At 38.5% G+C, this 19,004-nt stretch overlaps 1 protein-coding gene across 2 annotated transcripts in view; it reads left to right on the forward strand.

Moving 5' to 3' along the window:
* The window catches only part of aff2 (AF4/FMR2 family, member 2), a 263,824-nt gene that overhangs the window by 21,391 nt on the left and 223,429 nt on the right, over positions 1-19,004 (forward strand). The gene's annotated exons all lie outside the window — the stretch shown is intronic.

Below are 19,004 nucleotides of genomic sequence, written 5' to 3' on the forward strand. Positions count from 1 at the left end.
ACGTGTTGAAAGTAATAATATTGCAGGATATGAAGAGCGAAATTTAATTGTAAGAAAAATTCAATACTGTACTATATTACAGGGATGGCCCGATTGCATATTTTTGCACCCGAGTCACCTGATTTTTAGAATCTGCCGATAGAGTGTCACGATTCGGTACTGAAAATATTTTTTTTTTTTTTTTTTTTCTTCAATTCAAACAAAAGTTCCAAACATGTTACATTACTGTACTGTTCACAAAAGTTCCAAACATGTTACATTACTGTACTGTTCACAGTACTTCCTCTTCCGCTTTTTTTGGGAGTGTTGCAGAGTATAAAAAGTGTATGTTTTTATATTTCTGGATTATTTTGTTATTTATAGCCCTTAAAAGAAACTAAACATTTTTTAAATTGAATAAAAAAACCGATCTTTTCACCCGATTCCGATCCTCTGAAAAACGGCCCGATCGGACGGATTTCCGATCATGTTATCGGATCGTGGACATCCCTGTTAGATTAATACGAAGATGGAGTAATTTTAAAAATTGTAAAAAATTTCCACACAAATGGACGCAGCTGTCTGCAGCATTATTCAATATTTCAATTTGTCAATATGGTTCTTTCAACATAACTTTAAATAATCCCTTCAAAGTGCTGATAGAAGTGATAACCTGGGGATGAAATCTCAAAAGACTCATTAAATATGAACACAAGAGCTCATAGGTAACATTTGCGAGAAGCAATGACTTTTATTCACATTTTCTGGCCAACCCATTCCACTCAAAACATATTATTTATCGGTCAAGGTAATGCTTTTGTGTTTAACTTACATAATGCACTTGTGTGGAATTGGTTGAAAATATTAACTGAAAATGCCTTCTTGTATGAACTTGACCTTAGAAATGCTCTTTGCATAACTCATTTTCTTTTAAAATAATTTGTTCATTTATTGTCATAGTATTAAAATGACTGATGGGGACCCATTTCATTTCTTCATCATGTGTTTCAATGTGTCCTGATGCTGATTTACCCCAATTAGTCAAGATTTTATTTAGGGTTTAAAGACATTTATAGGTGACACGTGTCAAAGTCATTAGAAGCCAGTCATGTATACAACCAGCCAACAGCATTATGTATTTTTGGGTCACAAATAGAAAATCTGTGCGGGCCAAAGAGTGTATCAAATGGGAATATCCACTTTTTGTGTACATATGCATTGCATGACATCCTTTAAACATTTGCACAACCTTTACTCAAAGCCTGATTCACCCTAAATAGCCTCATCTATCTTGATACGGTAGAAAGACAAGTTTGACTTGATAGTAAGTACATAGGACCAGCATAGTAATATGAGATTGATCGACTAGTCACGGTCACGCATGATGAAAATTGACAGATTCATTGTTACAGTCTGTATAAACTAAGTGTGTAATGGTACATGTATTTGTATTGAACCGTTTCGGTACATGGTGCTCGGTTCGGAACGGAGACGTACCGAACGAGTTTCTGACATAATGTAACCCTTACTTTTCGAGGCTGTGAGTCGATCGGGTTACAGTTTCTTTGTGTAGATTATATTTACTCTGTCGTCTCTACTATAATGAGGACCAACACGGTAGGACAGTATAACCCAGAAACGTCAACGGCGCGACAACGTGGCTGCCGCGAGAACGCAGTGAAACGGGGGCGTTAAAGTCTATCAGCCAATGCACACCAGTCGCAGTGCGGCCACGTGTTACACGCGTCCCTGAAGCGGCTCAACATGACACACTCGAAAAGAACGGCAGAGTTTATTATTTGACGCAGGACGCGACCCTTCTGCGTCAACACGACTACCGGTAGCTAGGATCGGGCAGACCAAAAGACACTCGTGTAAAAATACGGTGGATCCGGTCGATTTTCAAACTAATATGCAATCGTAACCCACTTTTTGAGTCCATCAGATCTCTTGAGTGGTAGATCAGGGCACAGTTGACTTGTCTTTGTTGATTTACTGCTGTCTTCTCTGCTATAATAATAACCAACACTGCCCCGTGTTCAATACAAAACCCTCCTACCACAACAAAACAAGTAGGAACTAATATTCACATAGGAACTAAAGTTACACAACATAAAATATACAATAGAAATGAATACTACATCACATTTGTAAAATATAAACACATAATAAAATAAATAATAGCCCATTTAAATAAAATAAACTGAAATGAGCTGAAACACCTGTAATTAAATAATGAGAATAATACACAGATTCTGCTTACACAATTAAATTTATTAATTTCTGTGTGGCGCTTTAACTTGAGAAAATCCACCAATAAAGCTTTTGAAAACCGTTCATAAGAAAAAAAAAAGATTCATTGAGGCATTTCATTTGTAAAATATATGTTACAATCTTTGTCATTGGGATTGCTTTTCTCTTTAGCACAGGACTTCTTTCTTCTTTCTTTCAGAAAGAAAGCTGACCAATACGCGGGGTCTGAAAGGCAAATTGTTGTTGGATTATCTTTAAATACCCGCTCCTTTTTTAGCAGAATTCTAGCTTTGTATAGGCTAATGTTCCTATTGTTGAAAGCACAAAGGTGTGTAATAAACAACTAGCACATTTATATTTTGTATTTTGTTTTCTTACTGTAACGAAAATGAACCGAAGCGTGACCTCAAAACCGAGGTACGTACCGAACCGAGATTTTTGTGTACTGTTACACCCTTAGTATAAACCCATCATTAATTAATCACGATGTTACAAATGATGATTATCATTTACTGAATATGGGTGAGGGATCTTTTTTCATTGTATTTCTTTTAGCATATCTATTTACCGAGAATATCCATTTGCCTTTGCATTTCTTGTCTAATTTACTCCCACTCCGTTTTAGAAGTGTATCTTACTTATGCTGTTCGTAATAGTTCTGCATCTCTGTCTTTACTCATCCTCCTCATTTTTTCTGAAACCTTTCTCTCTTTATCTTGCCCTAGTACACTCTGTTGGCTTATTTCAAGGGCCCAGTACAACATTTGTTATGAACCTGTTTTGTAATTAACATGCAACTTGCTCCCTTCTTGTTAGAATCTTTATTATGCTAAGTCTTTTCATCCTCTTTTTGATCTAGATGTGTTTCTCTACTCTTATTTTGTGGATGGCTCTTCATCTTCTAGTGTGACTAATATCTGCAGAGGGACAGTCAAGTCTGAATTCTACCAGACTGCTGTTCTATTTTCTACAGTCATTTGTGAAATAGTGTCTGTCTTTGTTTGGCTTTGCAGTGTGTGTCTGTGCAAGGTTTTACCTTCTCCAACAACATGATCGGTGTTTAGTATAAAATTCATTAGAAAGCTTCTTTTTCTGTTTTCGAAGGATGGTAAAATTTACAGTGAGACACGCAAGCATAGGTCGAAAATATGAAATGAGTTTTGGGAGGTCAAAGAAATAAGGATACACTTTCAGGGTATATTGCTGCTAACGTAAAGCCAAAAATAGCAAAGGAAGATTCATTCAATTAAGGCTTACTAATGCTAATATGATGAACACATAATGGAAAATGTGTATAGGGTATTACCCAAGGGCGTAGGTTTACATAGGGACGATAGAGACATAACACTACCAACTTTTCAGGATGCCCAAATAATCCCCACCAACTTTTGAGCAACTTTAATTGCATTATATTATGACTTCAGTTATATAGGTAATTTAGATTGTCTATACCCAAATTTTGTAAGGATAGAAATGACCCTACCATTTCTAAGTAAATTACAGTACTTTCTGTATGTTCTGACTTGTCACTTGCTGAATTGGCCGGTCCGTTTCTTTCTCTCAAACACATGTTTGATTGACTGACGACTCCTCCAACCCCTTCAAGAAGAGGGATATTAGAATTTTTTTCCCCGCCAGCAGCAGCCACTGTAAGAAATGTAAAAAGGTGTCAATGTTGTGAAGGTGGGGAACACACCACTAATTTTTCTACCGAAAGTCCGACCTGCATCAGAGTTAGCGTGACATTAATCCGTGTGAATTTTTTTCGAATTAACTCATTACAATTCACAGCAAGTGTGAAAATTCGTATAAGCCAATACAGATTTATTTTGAATTAATTATTTAAGTATTATTTAGTTCATATTGGTGAGAAATGTAGCCCTGACCCCCGTTCACCAAATCTGTTTGGTCTTATTAATGTTCCGTTCCCAGCAAAAAGTGTACATGCAGGTTATGCCGTTATATCGTCCCTACCAATATTGAGACCAAACCTATGCCCTTGGTATTACCATTTCAGCAACCTATTTTTGAATAGAAACGATACAGGAACACATTATGACATGCAGTACTCAATTTTATTTTCGTTATCCTCTGCGAGGAGTTGTTACATTGCCACTGGCTGATACTGCCCACAGCTGGCAAATGCTGTAAGGAGCATAATGGCTGTTTGTGGAGCCGTCATTTCAATACATTTCAATAGGGAAAGAATTGATTTTTTATCAGAAGCGATTTCGAGGATGGTCAAATGACACTACTAATGGAATACAGTGTTACTTCGACATACGAGCGCTTCGACACACGATCTTTTCGACATCCGACGTAAAATTTGACTCGCCATTTGTTTCCACGTCCGACGACATGCTCGAAATACGATGATTTTTGACAGCGCCGCAGTTTCTCTGTTTTGCCGGAAGATGGACGCACGGCTGATTTTCTTGTGAGAGAAATCAACACTGGATCCAAAAAAGTTAGTGCAGGTGGGGCAAAAAAGAAAAGGTGACGCTTACCATTGAAATGAAGATGTGAATGATAGCAAAATATAAGCATGGTGTGTGCATCCATGAACTGGGTCGACAATAGGGCCATAGAATGTCGATCTCGGCCGGCGGTCCTCCTCCGTTCGCAAGTCTTTATTAGTAAAGGTGACGATTCTTATTGTTGTAACATCACCAAAGAAATCACCAGCTTCGTCAGGTTTCTAATCATATACTCCATGAACTCGCCTAGTGTCCTCTGCTGTTGACGCCAGGATCGAAACAGAAAGTAAAATAGCGCTCTCTTGCTCACCGTCAGCCTCGCGGTGCGTTCAGGTACAGACAAAAAAATGCCCGCCACATTAGAACCCGAATCATTACGTTATTACAGGTATTAATATTATTATTGCTATTATCATATTATTGTTATTCTGATTTTTATTCATAATTTATTTGTTTTGCTCTCTGTAATTGCTATTTGCAATAGTAACAGCAGTATTTATTAAGGATTTAGTGTAGGTTTTTAAGCTGTGGAACAAATTAATGGAATTATTATATATTCTTATGGGAAAATCCTGCTCGACATACGACCATTTTGACTTACAAACAAGCTCCTGGAACGAATTAACTTTGTAAATAGAGGTGCCACTGTACTCGAATTTTAATTGTAAGTCATGTAAAATTCATTCAGGAAGAGAAAATGCCCACTTTATCACTTTTAGTTTCCAATGAGAGGACGTCACATTTAAAGGGAATGAGAGGACCTCCATTGATTGGCGAGTCAAAATGGGGCAAACCACCTTCTCTCATTATTTTGATCACCTAAAAATACACCTGTTTTAAAACGCTTCTATGCACATTTAAAACATGTTGTGCCGGATTTGCACCATGCATGAAAATATAGCCAATTATGAATATTACCCTCCATTTAAGTAAATGTAAACTGGTCTGTCCACTCAAAATTCATGCATAAATAAACATTATTTTTCCATTTAGATACATAAAGTAAATATCCTCGCGTTTGTTCACAAATATGCATATGGGGAAAGAATCTGCCCATCCATTCATAGGTACACATTTTCCTGTTCAGTCGTATGCATATAAGTCCTTCTAAAAAAATTAGCATATTGTGATAAAGTTCATTATTTTCTGTAATGTACTGATAAACATTAGGCTTTCATATATTTTAGATTCATTACACACAACTGAAGAAGTTCAAGCCTTTCATTGTTTTAATATTGATGATTTTGGCAAAAAAGTCAAGAAAAAACAAAAATCCCTGTCTCAAAAAATTAAGCATATCATGAAAAGATACTCTAAAGAAGCTACTCGCCTAACTATCTGAATCAACGAATTAACTCAAAACCTCTGCGAAAGATTCCCGAGGCTTTTAAAAACGCCCAGCCTGGTTCATTACTCAAAACCGCAATCATGGGCAAGACTGCCGACCTGACTGCCGTCCACAAGGCCATCATTGACACCCTCAAGCAAGAGGCTAAGAAACAGAAAGACATTTCTGAGCGAATAGGCTGTTCCCACAGTGCTGTATCAAGGCACCTCAGTGGGAAGTCAGTGGGAAGGAAAAAGTGTGACAGGAAACACTGCACAACCAGAAGAGGTGACCACACCCTGAGAATGATTGTGGAGAAAGGCCGATTCCAGACCTTGGGGGTCCTGCACAAACATTGGATCGAGTCTGGAGTAGAAACATCCAGAGCCACCGTGCACAGGCGTGTGCTGGAAATGGGCTACAGGTGCCGCATTCCCCGGGTCAAGCCACTTTTGAACCTGAAACGGCGGCAGAAGCGCCTGAATTGGGCTACAGAGAAGCAGCACTGGACTGTTGCTCAGTGGTACAAAGTACTTCTTTCAGATGAAAGCAAATTTTGCATGTCATTCGGAAATCAAGGTGCCAGAGTTTGGAGGAAGACTGGGGAGAAGGAAATGCCAAAATGCCTGAAGTCCTGTGTCAAGTATCCACAGTCAGTGATGGTCTTGGGTGCCATGTTAGCTGCTGATGTTGGTCTACTGTGTTTTATCAAGGGCAGGGTCAAGGCAGCTAGCTATCAGGAGATTTTGGAGTACTTCATGCTTCCATCTGCTGAAAAGCTTTATGGAGATGAAGATTTCATTTTTCAGCATGACCTGGCACCTGCTCACAGTGTCAAAACCACTAGTAAATGGTTTACTCACCATTGCATTACTGTGCTCAATTGGCCTGCCAACTCTCCTGACCTGAACCCCACAGAGAATCTGTGGGATATTGTGAAGAGGAAGTTGAGAGACACCAGACCCAATACTGTGGATGAGCTTAAGGCCGCTATCGAAGCATCCTGGGCCTCCATAACACCTCAGCAGTGCCACAGGTTGATTGCCTCCATGCCACGCCGCATTGAAGCAGTCATTTCTGTAAAAGGATTCCCGACGAAGTACTGAGTGATAGCTGATATAATTAATTGAAGGTTGACTTTTTTGCCTGAAAAAACACTTTTTTGTATTGGTCGGATGAAATATGCTAATTTTTTTAGAAAGAGATTTTTGGTTTTTCTTGACTTTTTTGCCAAAGTCATCAATATTAAAACAATTAAAAGGCTTGAACTACTTCAGTCGTGTGTAATGAATCTAAAATATATGAAAGTCTAATGTTTATCAGTACATTACAGAAAATAATTAACTTTATCACAATATGCTTATTCTTTGAGAAGGCATAGTATACTGTACAATGTTTGTCGATGTCTGTCCAATCATGTACACAAAAACTGACCAGCAATGGTCATGGTTGGAATACATTTATTTGGCTAACCCTTGCTTGAAATTCACGTTTAAATAATTAAACAGCAGCCCTTTATTTTATTGTTATTCTTATTATTCAGTATGCATGGTCTTTGCATGTAATCTCATCACATTTTGTGCCTTTTGACCTTGTTGGTGCTACTCGTACAATCATGTGAACCAAAACAATACGCTGTACGATACATCCAGTATTTGACTTTTTAATTTTGTTTCCAATGCAAATACATTCTGAAGGACACAAGACAGAATAGAGTGGTAAAAAATCAGTAAAAACAGCTGCCTTGCGTTGAAGAGCAGGATTCAGGGGTGAGGATGGTGAACACGTCATGTAGATCCAACGCCATAAGGTTTTCTCATTAGTTCTTTTGATTCAGAGCTGAAAGCACAGTTGTACAGTGTTTTTTTTTTTTTCCCTTACAGTATGTTTAAGTAAGCTATAGTGTAAGGGCTGCATATGCTGGATAAGTAATCCTGTTTGCTCAACAACTAAGTAAGTCAAACACGAAAAAAACAAATCTTAGTTGGGCCTCATTAAGCAGCAGATGGATGATTGTGCTTTGGCGAGGATTGGCTATAACCTGTAAGCCTTGACATCAAGCTTTTGCCGAAAATGGCAAACGGAGGGTTCGATCAATATGCTAAGCGTGTGTGAATGTGCGTGTACGTACGACTGCGTGCGCTTGGATTATGTGTGTCTGCGCATCTTTAACCTCACACGTTGTGTGTACACAGTGTGTATCGATCCTGGGGTGCTGTCTTGTGTATCTGATGCTCTGCTGTGTTTTACTTTCATTAACTTTGGCTCACACACACTAATGATGACAGATGACTGAAGTGTGATTCATCAGCACACTTTTTTTCTTCTTCACAAGGACATTTTTTAGCTGTCTTAACTTAATGCGTTTTGGGCAGTGAGGGCATTCTTTTTTATTTGAAGTACAGTATATGCACATACTAGAGATGAGACAGTCAATACAAAAAAGTATGCAATACATTCAGAGTACATATTAGGGAGTGACTGAATTGCTATGCCCCTTGTGCACATGCAGTACAGTATTTATACATGCTTATCTTCTCTATTATATTCCCTAATATTTCTTTCAATTGATGTTAGTTCGCATCCAAAGAAAGAAAGGCTTTGTCTTCATCTCCCACTTGTTTCACATCGCCTCCCGAAATAATTAAGCTCCGTGATCGATGGTTTGTCACAGTGAAATGACAAACTGTTTGCTGCTCATCGACTGATTCCCCTAACAAGAAACGGCAATATTGTGTGTTTGCGCCAATCAATGCCAGCAGCAAATGGATTTTGAGAGGACTCTTGCATGGTGTTAGATCTAACGTCAAGTTTTGTTTGAATTCACAGGGCTGTTGTGCTGCATTTTGCATTTCAAAAACATGCAGGTTAAGTGAAGACAGAAAAATGTCTGTAGGTTTGAGAATTTATTTCAAGGATAGTCCCTTGAGGTGCATCATTTGATTGAGGTCCTTTGATTGTGAGTGCAAATGGTTGTTTGTCTCCCTGTGGCCTGGCTCCCAGATTAAACAAATAATAAAAATAAAAAAACATACGCTTTAGGTGAACTGATCACTGTCAATCGCAGGTGTGAAACTGGATGCCTAGGACGCAGATCTGGCCCACAAGAGTGTTTTGCGTAGCCCGCAATAATAAATCACATACATTGACTTCATGTTTCCCATCAAAATAAATTAATATAAAATTTCTGTAGTCCTCGATGAAATGTCAAATTGAAATGAAAAGACAACGTGAAATAAATGCTGATTGCACCTTTTTCTTTTTTTTTTTCTTTTTTTTTTTTTTTTTGCTTTTACAAGAATCGAGGACTGTTTTCCATCCATATCAATAAAAATTTCCGGGATTTAAGCATTTATTCAAAAGAATCTTCAATGGAAAAAGCTTAAAGACGAGCAGCACATTCGACATATTTATGTAAAATAAATGCTAACTGCCTGGTTCTTTGCTCTTTTAAAAAAGAATCGAGACATTTTTTACGTCCATATCTATAAAGCATTCATGGATTTAAGCATTTATTCACAAGAATTTTCAACAGAAAAAGCTCTTTGTGATAATAAGGTGGCGCTACAATGGCTTAAAGACTAGCAGCACATTCGACATATTTACATATAATAAATGCTAACAGCCTGGTTCTTTGCTCTTTTAACAAAGAATTGAAGACTGTTTTACATCCATATCTATAATGAATTGAGGGATTTACGCATTTATTCACAAGAATTTTCAACGTAAAAAGCTGTCAGTGTTTCCACTTGGTCAGCTTTGACGAAGATAGGCCCCTATTAATCGGCCCTGCGCCCCGTGTCCCGTCAATATCCTTATGAAGTCTATGATTTAATTAAAAAACAATAGAGACAAAAAATAGAATATCTGCAATTTTACCAAATACTACATGAATTAAAATGAAAAGTGAAATGAAAAAGAAATAAGAAAAGAATTGTTATTAAGGCTTTTAAAAAGTGAAAATGGGACAATTTTGAGGTCAAAAATGTCTCTTAACGACTCATCGACTATCAGAATAGTTGTCGATTAACTTGCTAAATGACGAGTTGTCGATAAAGATTTGCAGCCTTACTCACTGCCTATAACAGCTCTAGACCCATGTCAAACATGAGTGACACCTCTGCTCTAAACCATACAACAGCTGAAAGATTCATGCCATTTCTGTGACATATTTTAAATTTAGAAGCTACTTGAAGCATGTTCGTATGAATTTAGCAGCATAAAGATTTAAGAGAGCTGTGTTAACATCATATTTATAGCACCGCCATTATAATAATCAGAGTAAAATTAGTTTTACTGCATTTGCACATCATTAGACGTGTAACAGACACTTTCTGGCTCTCGGGGGGATTGCCAAAACAGCAGGAGCTAAATAATAAGGATAATAAATCTGAACACAAACAAAAGTCTCTCACTCTTCGGAAGCTTGAACCTCAAAAGAAAGACACAAAGAATCCAGGTCACCTTGTTAATGTTACTGTAAATAGCATTAAAAATAAACACAAGACCCAACTTACACCTCCCAAGTGTTTACTAAACGCAGTTTTCATTATCTTTCTTTTTAATTATTTTTTTTGGGCTCCTTTTTCCACCTCGAAGTCATTTTTCAAATACAGTATAAGCACATGATCAAAAGTATGCTCTCTGAATAAATCACTGAACATCGGCCTTTTTGCCTCATTGGTATTAATACAAGTTTATCCCTTATCTAAATGAGAAATATGACTTTTTTTGTGGGGGGAATATGTCCACTGTGTTGTAATGAGTAGCTTCCCTTAAATTCTGTAGCTTTATAGCATTGTTTAATCATGTAAAGCTCATTGAAATACCTTGTGTGTATAAAATGCACTATATAAATAAAGCTCCCTTGCTTTGCTCACCTGTTAACTAGCGTGTCACATGGATTGCCGATTGATGCTTATTTAGAGTATGAAATATTAATTAGGGCGAAAATGCTTGGAATTCGTCGTTTTGTTAATGCTGGTCTGGAAATTCCGTGTCAAAGAAATAACATACTGTATGTAAATTTTTCTATTCGCAATGGATAAAAAAAATATGATAATTACAGACAAATAAAACCTCTGCTGCTATCATATCATGACTTTGTCTCCCTTTTTTTATTCAAAAGGGTCTGTCCGCATAAAAATCTCACAATTCCCGGGTATGAATTTAAAGCGATGAACAATGAGATTTTAATCCTTAGAGCGAAGTTGGCTGTTTCTCATCTTTATGCAACACCAACCTCCTCACAGCCACCAGTCATGGGAGCCCAATGTGTGCCTAGTGTATTGACCAGCTGCCTTAGTCCGGCTAAACACGAGCAGTGTTATTTCACTGTGGAGGCGAGTGTGTCAAAGTGTAAACGTCACGAGACAGCGAGGGGATGACAGCTGAAAACCGATTCCAGGTTACATCTGACGTTTTCACTCTGCCAGAGGAGAGACGTCTGTGTGAATCAGCTGTAGAAAATCATTCTTTCACAAGTGCAAAGAGCAAGGGTTTGTGCTGGGCCTTGATGCTCTGCCATGTGGGGAAAACTGGCCTAGAAAACACAGGCTGCCCTCTCCTCCAGCTCTAATTCTAAGATGCAGCAAAGACAGAAAAAGCATCAAAGAACAAGAACATACACTTATGTGTATTCCGCTGGGATCCTTCAATTTCATGTTTGGATGAGTTGAATAACATATCTGTGTCTGGCAAACTTTAAACGAGTAAAGTTAATTTAATGTTATACCAACTAATTTGCTTCTTGTTTATGGGTTCCAGTGTCTAAAAACAATATCTGATTTCTTCTAGTCCAAATTTTGTTTTGCTCCCATTGATATTTAACTCATTCACTTCCATTGACACTGTCAGTCATCAAATCAATTTCAACGGTGAGTGATCATGCTTCACTGCCGTGAACACCGATAGACATCCAATTCACTTTGACTGTTGGGCTGGCAGCGATCGTTTGAGACGAAATGCAATGGACGTCTAACGCTGTCAAAGGCAGCCAATGAGTTATTGAAATGTGCCAGGAAATTGAATTCGAACTTGATCAAATATCCCAATATAGTTAGGTTGAGTATTGGTAAAAAATATATATTATGGACGTCCCGATCCAATCACGTGATCAGAACTCGGGCCGATCGCTCCATTTTTCAGAGGATCGGAATTGGGTGAAAATGATCGGGTTTTTAATTTTAAAGCGATCTTACAGCCTCTCACTCTCCCTCCTGCTGCTTTTCTTGGTCAGCAGGCAGCTAGAGTTTGCTACTTAAAGTTAACGATGATTGACAGGTTTGTAGCTTTGATCTAGCGAGTGAAGACTGCAGCGCTACGATCAAAGGCACAGATGTGTCAATCATCGTTTAGTCAATCTTCGTTGTCTGGACGCTGTTTTTGGCAGCGAGAGCATCAAAGCCCGACTGAATCTGAGTGGACGCACTCATATGAATTATATGAATGTTATGAAGAGTGATTAAAAGTTAAAGGTGATGGAATGAAAAATGCGGGTGTGCCTGCATTTTGTGCTGGTGCACCTTAAGAAAAAAGTTAATTGCACCAGTGCAGCCAATGCAAAAAGTAAGTGTGGAGCCTTGGCAATAAATATCGCAATGTTAATTTTGTCCAATATCATTCAGGCCTAATAAAATAAGTTACAAATGCATTAAAAATAGCTCAAACAAAAACTTTATTTCAAACTTTTGTTGGTCTTAACAGGGAGCAGCTGGATTCAGCCAATGTTGCCAATAGAGGGCAGTGTATTTACCCAAATGACCAAATCAATAAAACTAAATGCAGACACTTTCAATAGATGCCATTACAACGCCACTCTAATTAAACAAAGCAGCAAAATTTGATTTGAAGCTTTTTTTGTAATCGAATTACTCGAGTTAATCGATTAATCTTTGCAGCACTTATCAGGTGCACATATATAAATGTGTGTTCTAACATCATAGCGCATTTAAAATTTATCGATATAATCTTTTATATTGATATATTCCTCAGCCCTAATTAGATCTGAGTATAAGGCCTCAGTATCCACACCCTAATTGGAAACATACATTTAAAAAAAAAAAAATTTTAACAGTAGTAAAAGTGTTGCCTGCCTAAGTAATTTGTTAAACTGTTCAATGTTGTATTTAGAAATTGACTCTTGGTATTTAAATGTTGTGGACCGTTATCATGCAACATAAAGATTCTTACTTTTTGGGGCAAGGTGGCAGTTTCCCAGCTTCAATATTGAAGATCATTAAACGTATGTAGATATCAGAAGGAAATAAGTAAACAGAAAAATGACTTTGTGAAGAATATTATAGAATTTTCATGGTCAGTGTGTCTAAACTATTCAAGTAAACAGAAAAATGACTTTGTGAAGAATATTATACAATTTCCTAAATCAGGGTGTCCGAACTAGTCCACCAAAGGCTGCAGTGGGTACAGGTTTACAAGTATAATCAGTTGATGATAGTCAGGTGCTTCTTGTTTCCGCAGAAACCTTATTGTTAAAATTGTGCTTGCTGGATCAGTTGTAACCAGTGTTGTTTTCGTCAACGTTGACGATAATGAGAATATTTAATCAACAAACCTTTTTTGTCCATGACTGTGACGTCACGATGACGCGCTGAAAACATGTCTTGGGAGACTATAACATAACGAGACCGATGCCAGTAGAGGTGAAAATACGCCATAGTTTCTGTCATAAATTCACAATGTGTGATATTTTCTTATTTTATGTGTAGTTTGCGTGCATTTAGCTGTGTTTGTTCATGTCACTCATGGGCTTACTCAGCGGCTGGTGAGAAAGCCTGTTCCCATTTCAGGCTCCTTTGTGAAACATATGTGTCAGGTGTTGCTTGGTAAGTTTTGCTGTCTTATTTTGGCTAGATATGCCATGTTGCTTTAGCTTTTAAAGGTCCGTGCTGAGTGATCATCACACACTAAACTCACTTCTAGTGATAGCATAGCGTTTGCGTTAGCATTAGCATTTAGCGCGATGCCTCGGTGTCTTTTTAAACTCTTGGAAAACCTTTTACATACAGGTGAGTTTAATTAATTGGAAATAATGTGCTGTTTTCCTGCTGAGTGTGTATTATCATCATGAAAATGTTGATTTCCTTGTAGACCCTACAGTTATGTGCTCGTCTGTCATGTTCATTTGAAATTGTTGGAAACCTTTTAGTTATTTATTCATTTATCTATTCATGGACTGAAACTTTTGAAGTTTATAGACGAAAACATTTTGAGAACCGTCGACAAAAACTAGACGAAATTTGTCTGAGTTTTCGTTAACTAAAACTAGACAAAGACGAACACATTTTGAAATTACTAAAATATGACAGACTAATAAGTATTTCCGTCCAAAACACTACGACTAAAATGAAAATTAAAATGGCTGCCAAAAACTCTACTGGTTGTAACAAAAACCTGCACCCACTGTGGCCCATGAGAATCTGTTTGGGCACCCCAGACCTAGACAATCTGAACAGAATCCGATGTTGCACCATCATTAAAAGTCTGCAAGTCAGCTGGGATACCTTGCAGCTCACCCTAAGTCCTATACAAACTGAATCAGGGGTTGTATTTTGGCATGTGTTTAACTTTTGAAGAGATTAGTTAATTTTCATTATTTCATATTGCATGAGAAAAATTGCTGTCCTGTGATTGACTGGCGACTATTCCACCATGTCATCTGCCCCTACCCAGGTTCGACAAGTGCCAACTCGACACAACCCTTGAACGGGAAGAGTGGTGTAGAAAATGGATGGTTGGGAAAAAATAGTCTAAAAACGTACGGTCGACTCACAATTGAGAACAGATTGTCGATGTTCTACTTTATATTCTGCTCATAAAATACCATGATAAAGGGAATGTAATTACTTCTCCCGTAATTGTAATTTAATAACAAGGCCAACATTTGTCCTAATGGCCACACATTCAACTATCCTAACCACAGATGAAGTCCCCTGTCACATTTGCTGGCAGTTCCACAAAGTCTATAACCACTTCTTTTCTTTTGGATGCTCCACACCGAGGTGATTGCTTTTCCTCTAGGAGGCAAACCACAGGCAAAGCTCAGGAGCCTCATAATGCATCCAGGATTACGATGTCATCTGAGTGTCGGAGAGAGAACATATCTGTACTCTTCTAGTCATCTGTATGCACGGTAAACAGCCCTGCTGATATGAGAGAGCCCAGAGGACTTTTGGGGGAGCTAGATCTCATCATGATCTACTGTTTAGAGTGTTCATTGCAACTGACCTGCTGTTAGGGTAAAAACAATCCCTTGAATGATCTGCTGCTTGATATTCATTTGCTGCTGTTTGTGCTTCATAACTGGACAACAGTTTCACAAATTTGGCCTTTATTTTGAAGAAAGAACACAGCGTTACACTGCTAACCCACATATTGGCGAGATTAAAGTCGCCAGCTTTGTGTCACAGCCTCTCTAAGAAGGTCATCAGTGCAGATGTCGATGCCAACGGGCCTCATTGCTCTTGTCAGGGATCAGATTAATGACTGGTGATATTCATGCACCTGCAAGTGGTGATGAAAGTGCATACAAAGATCTGTGATGGCTGTTGACAGTTCTACCTCTCTCAAAAAGCCGAGCAGCTTTTGCAGTGCAGTCATGCGTGCTCTTTTAGGAAAGGTTAACCACCTGCGAGGATGCTGCTGCCTGCAGCCTTAAGAACCCTTCTGATTATTGATGTGAATTTGTGGAGTAGCCCATGATACTACACAAACGAACATACGTGCAAATCTTTTTCAAACTAGTATCTTTAAAAACAATTACATTAAATATACTTTAGCCCAGGCGACACGGTGGGAAATTGGCTAACTTGTCCGCCACACAGTTCTGAGATCAAGGGTTCGCATGATCTACCCGTGCCTGTGTGGGTTTTCTCTGGGTACGCCGATTTCCTCCCATCTCCAAAAAACATGCATGGTAGACTGATTGGACACTCCAAATGGTCCTTATCTTTAAGTGTGTACTAGTATATGTGAATGGTTTTCCGTCTCCTTGCGCCCTGCGATTGGCTGGCAACTGATTTAGGGTGTACTCTGCCTACGTACTGCCCGTAGTTAGCTGTGATAGGCTCCAGCACCCTGCGACCCTCGTGAGGATAAGTGGCTCGGAAGATGAATGAATGAGAATTTTAGCCCACTGGCCTTCCACTCATTTGTTCTTGTTCCGAATGTCATTCAATCATTCATTCCAAGCAGCTCTTTGACAGATGTGATTTTTGTTAAATATGTTTATCATAAGACATTTATTGGAATACAGTGATCCCTCATTTTTCGTGGTTAATGGGAACCAGAACCCATCGCGCTGAGTGAAAAACCGCGAAGTAGCGCCCCCTCCCCCAAAAAATGTTTTTTTTTGTGTGTGTGTTCAATGTATTTATTCAGATGTAGCATTGGAAACACTTTAAACATGTTACTGCCCCACCAAATTATTTTTAAACAAGAATAAAGTACTGTACTTTAGTAGAAAAATGCTTGGCTTTATTAAGTGCTTGTGTTACCTCCCTTGACTGTGACTCTTGGAGTAACATGTGGAAATTACAAAATGCTCAGAATCACTTTTAACATGAAGCGTTTATTGCCGCAAACACAACACGTCCGGCTGCCTTGAACGTCGCCACACAGACACACATTCATTCCAGTGCGCGCTTCCTTATTCCCCTGCCTACGCAATGCGCACGCAGAGCCTGTCTGTTCCAAGGCAGCACTTCATTGATTGAGTCTACTCAAATCCTCTTACTTACACACAATGAGTTGCCACAGCAACGGTTTAACAGGTTAAACGATGATTGACGCATGCAGCGCTTTTAAAGCCCGTGACTCGGGCAAGATCAAACACAAACATCTGTCAACATTGTTACCTTTAATAAGCAACTCCAGTGCACGTGCACTGCCTGCCTGGGGAACAAAGAGCAGGGAGAGGCAGGGAGAGAGCGAGGATGAGACTAAGCGATGGGCTGGGGACCGCTCATCTACAATTTTTTTTTTTTTAATCGAAAACAAATTCGCGATGGACTGAGGGCGTGAAGTCTAAAGCGCGAAGTAGCGAGGGATCACTGTATATTTAATCATTGGCTGTCATTGATGGTGGTATTTTTGCAAGAAACATAAGGTCAAAGCATATGGTCACGGACCACGCAAATTGATTTGGCGGACCAAATCTGGCCCACGGACCTTAAGTTTCACACCAGTGCTTTTTAATGTTTCAATGTTTTTAGCTTGCCCTATTGTTTTCCCATGTAATTTGCCAGAACATGTTTCCAAAGTCATAACTGGACGCAAAGGATAAGAATTTGCGCATGCTTCCACTATATATCGGAGAGCAACAATGTGATGAGTGCAGACTTTTGCTGGTGGTTCTTTTACAGCCGCTTGATGTTTAACAAAGCTGCATTGACTTTGTACACAAAAAATATGGGCGTTTACCACTCATTCGCGCACACACACACACACCCTCAAATTGTTTCAAACTGTGACTTGGTCTTAATTTATGAAAGTTAAAGCCTACAGTGCGGTATTTTGTCCGTCAAATAAAAGCAGCTAAGTAGGGTCTTTAATAGAAGCGAGGATTATATCACAACTGATACAATTTACATACAGTTTATTTATCTTAATATGTGTTGCAAAATCTTTGTGTATGTCGAAACATTGCTGCGAATATAAGGGCCACTAAAAGTCACATTATTTTTACTTGCTATGTCCCGATATGTCTTGCTGCTGCTCTAATATTTTTTTTTTGTGTGCATGTGTGCGTGCTGAAGCATTGATAAAGCAATTTGCCACAATATGAACAAAAAAAAAAGAATGCCATTTCACATAGTCTGAATACATGTAACCTAACAGAATGGTGTGCGGTGATTACAGCCAAGACTAAATGGCTTGAAGTAAAAATCTCTTTGCTACAGATAGCACTTTATTAACCCTTCATGTGCCACCAGTGGATAATTGGCTCAAAAAGCCTTTGTTTGAGAGCGAGAGAGGAGAAAGTGGTGATGGTGGTGGTATAAGCATGTTTGCTATGTGTGTATATGTGAGTGCATGTGTGTGTGTCCTTAGGGGACTCTCTATCCATCTTTCTTGCTCTCACTCTCTGGTCCAGAGCTTGTTACTATGGCAACATAGAAGAAGAGGTAATGCCGGAGTCCCAAAAATTGTATTATCTTTTTCAGACATACTACATGCACACAGAGACACACAAATGTATCAGCCTGCCAGTTTGTGTAAGTGCAAGACAGACAGAGAGGTGTGTGTGTGTCTGTGTATTTATCCGGTTGTGCCCAGCACAGCTTGTTCATGCTGCCAGGCAGTAGCAGTGAGAGAGAGACAGTTTGAAGGAAAAGCAGGACGAGTGGAAATTTGCAGCAGAGTAGACAAGGTCATGTTCGAACTGCTGGATAGGTTTTTTATGACAGCTAAGGAGGGCACTTACTGTATTTTTAGTGGGTTGTTTAGTGCAACAGGTAATTAAGGCACAGCACGATGCTCGGAAATGCCTGCAAAGCATACCAAAGAATAGTAAGGGTGTTTATGGTTAGTATATACTGTAGTCACAAGGGTAATATTTTCCTCTGTACAATGTAGAAAACTGCACATATAACAAACATATTTTAAGATTTTAAACATCATTATTAAACTTTACGACTGAAATTCACTAATGGCTTGAATTGCTTAGCTAGATTACATCATGTTTGTGCAATGCTTTGTTGTAGAGCTGTCCCGATCGATCGGCATCTCGATCGATTGGGTCCGATCACGTCATTTCCAAAGTATCGGAATCGGCAAAAAAATATCGGACATGCCTTTTTTTAATATGTGTATATATATATACAGTATATATAGATATAAGTGATATAAAATCGTTTTTTTAATTGTATTTCACGTTACAGACATAATATGTTACACTCATCCAGAGTCTTTAGTTTAGGCTTAAGGTAGGGTTATCAAATTTATCCCGT

Source organism: Corythoichthys intestinalis, chromosome 11 (assembly GCF_030265065.1).
Source record: "Corythoichthys intestinalis isolate RoL2023-P3 chromosome 11, ASM3026506v1, whole genome shotgun sequence".
Classification (NCBI taxonomy): Eukaryota; Metazoa; Chordata; class Actinopteri; order Syngnathiformes; family Syngnathidae; genus Corythoichthys; species Corythoichthys intestinalis.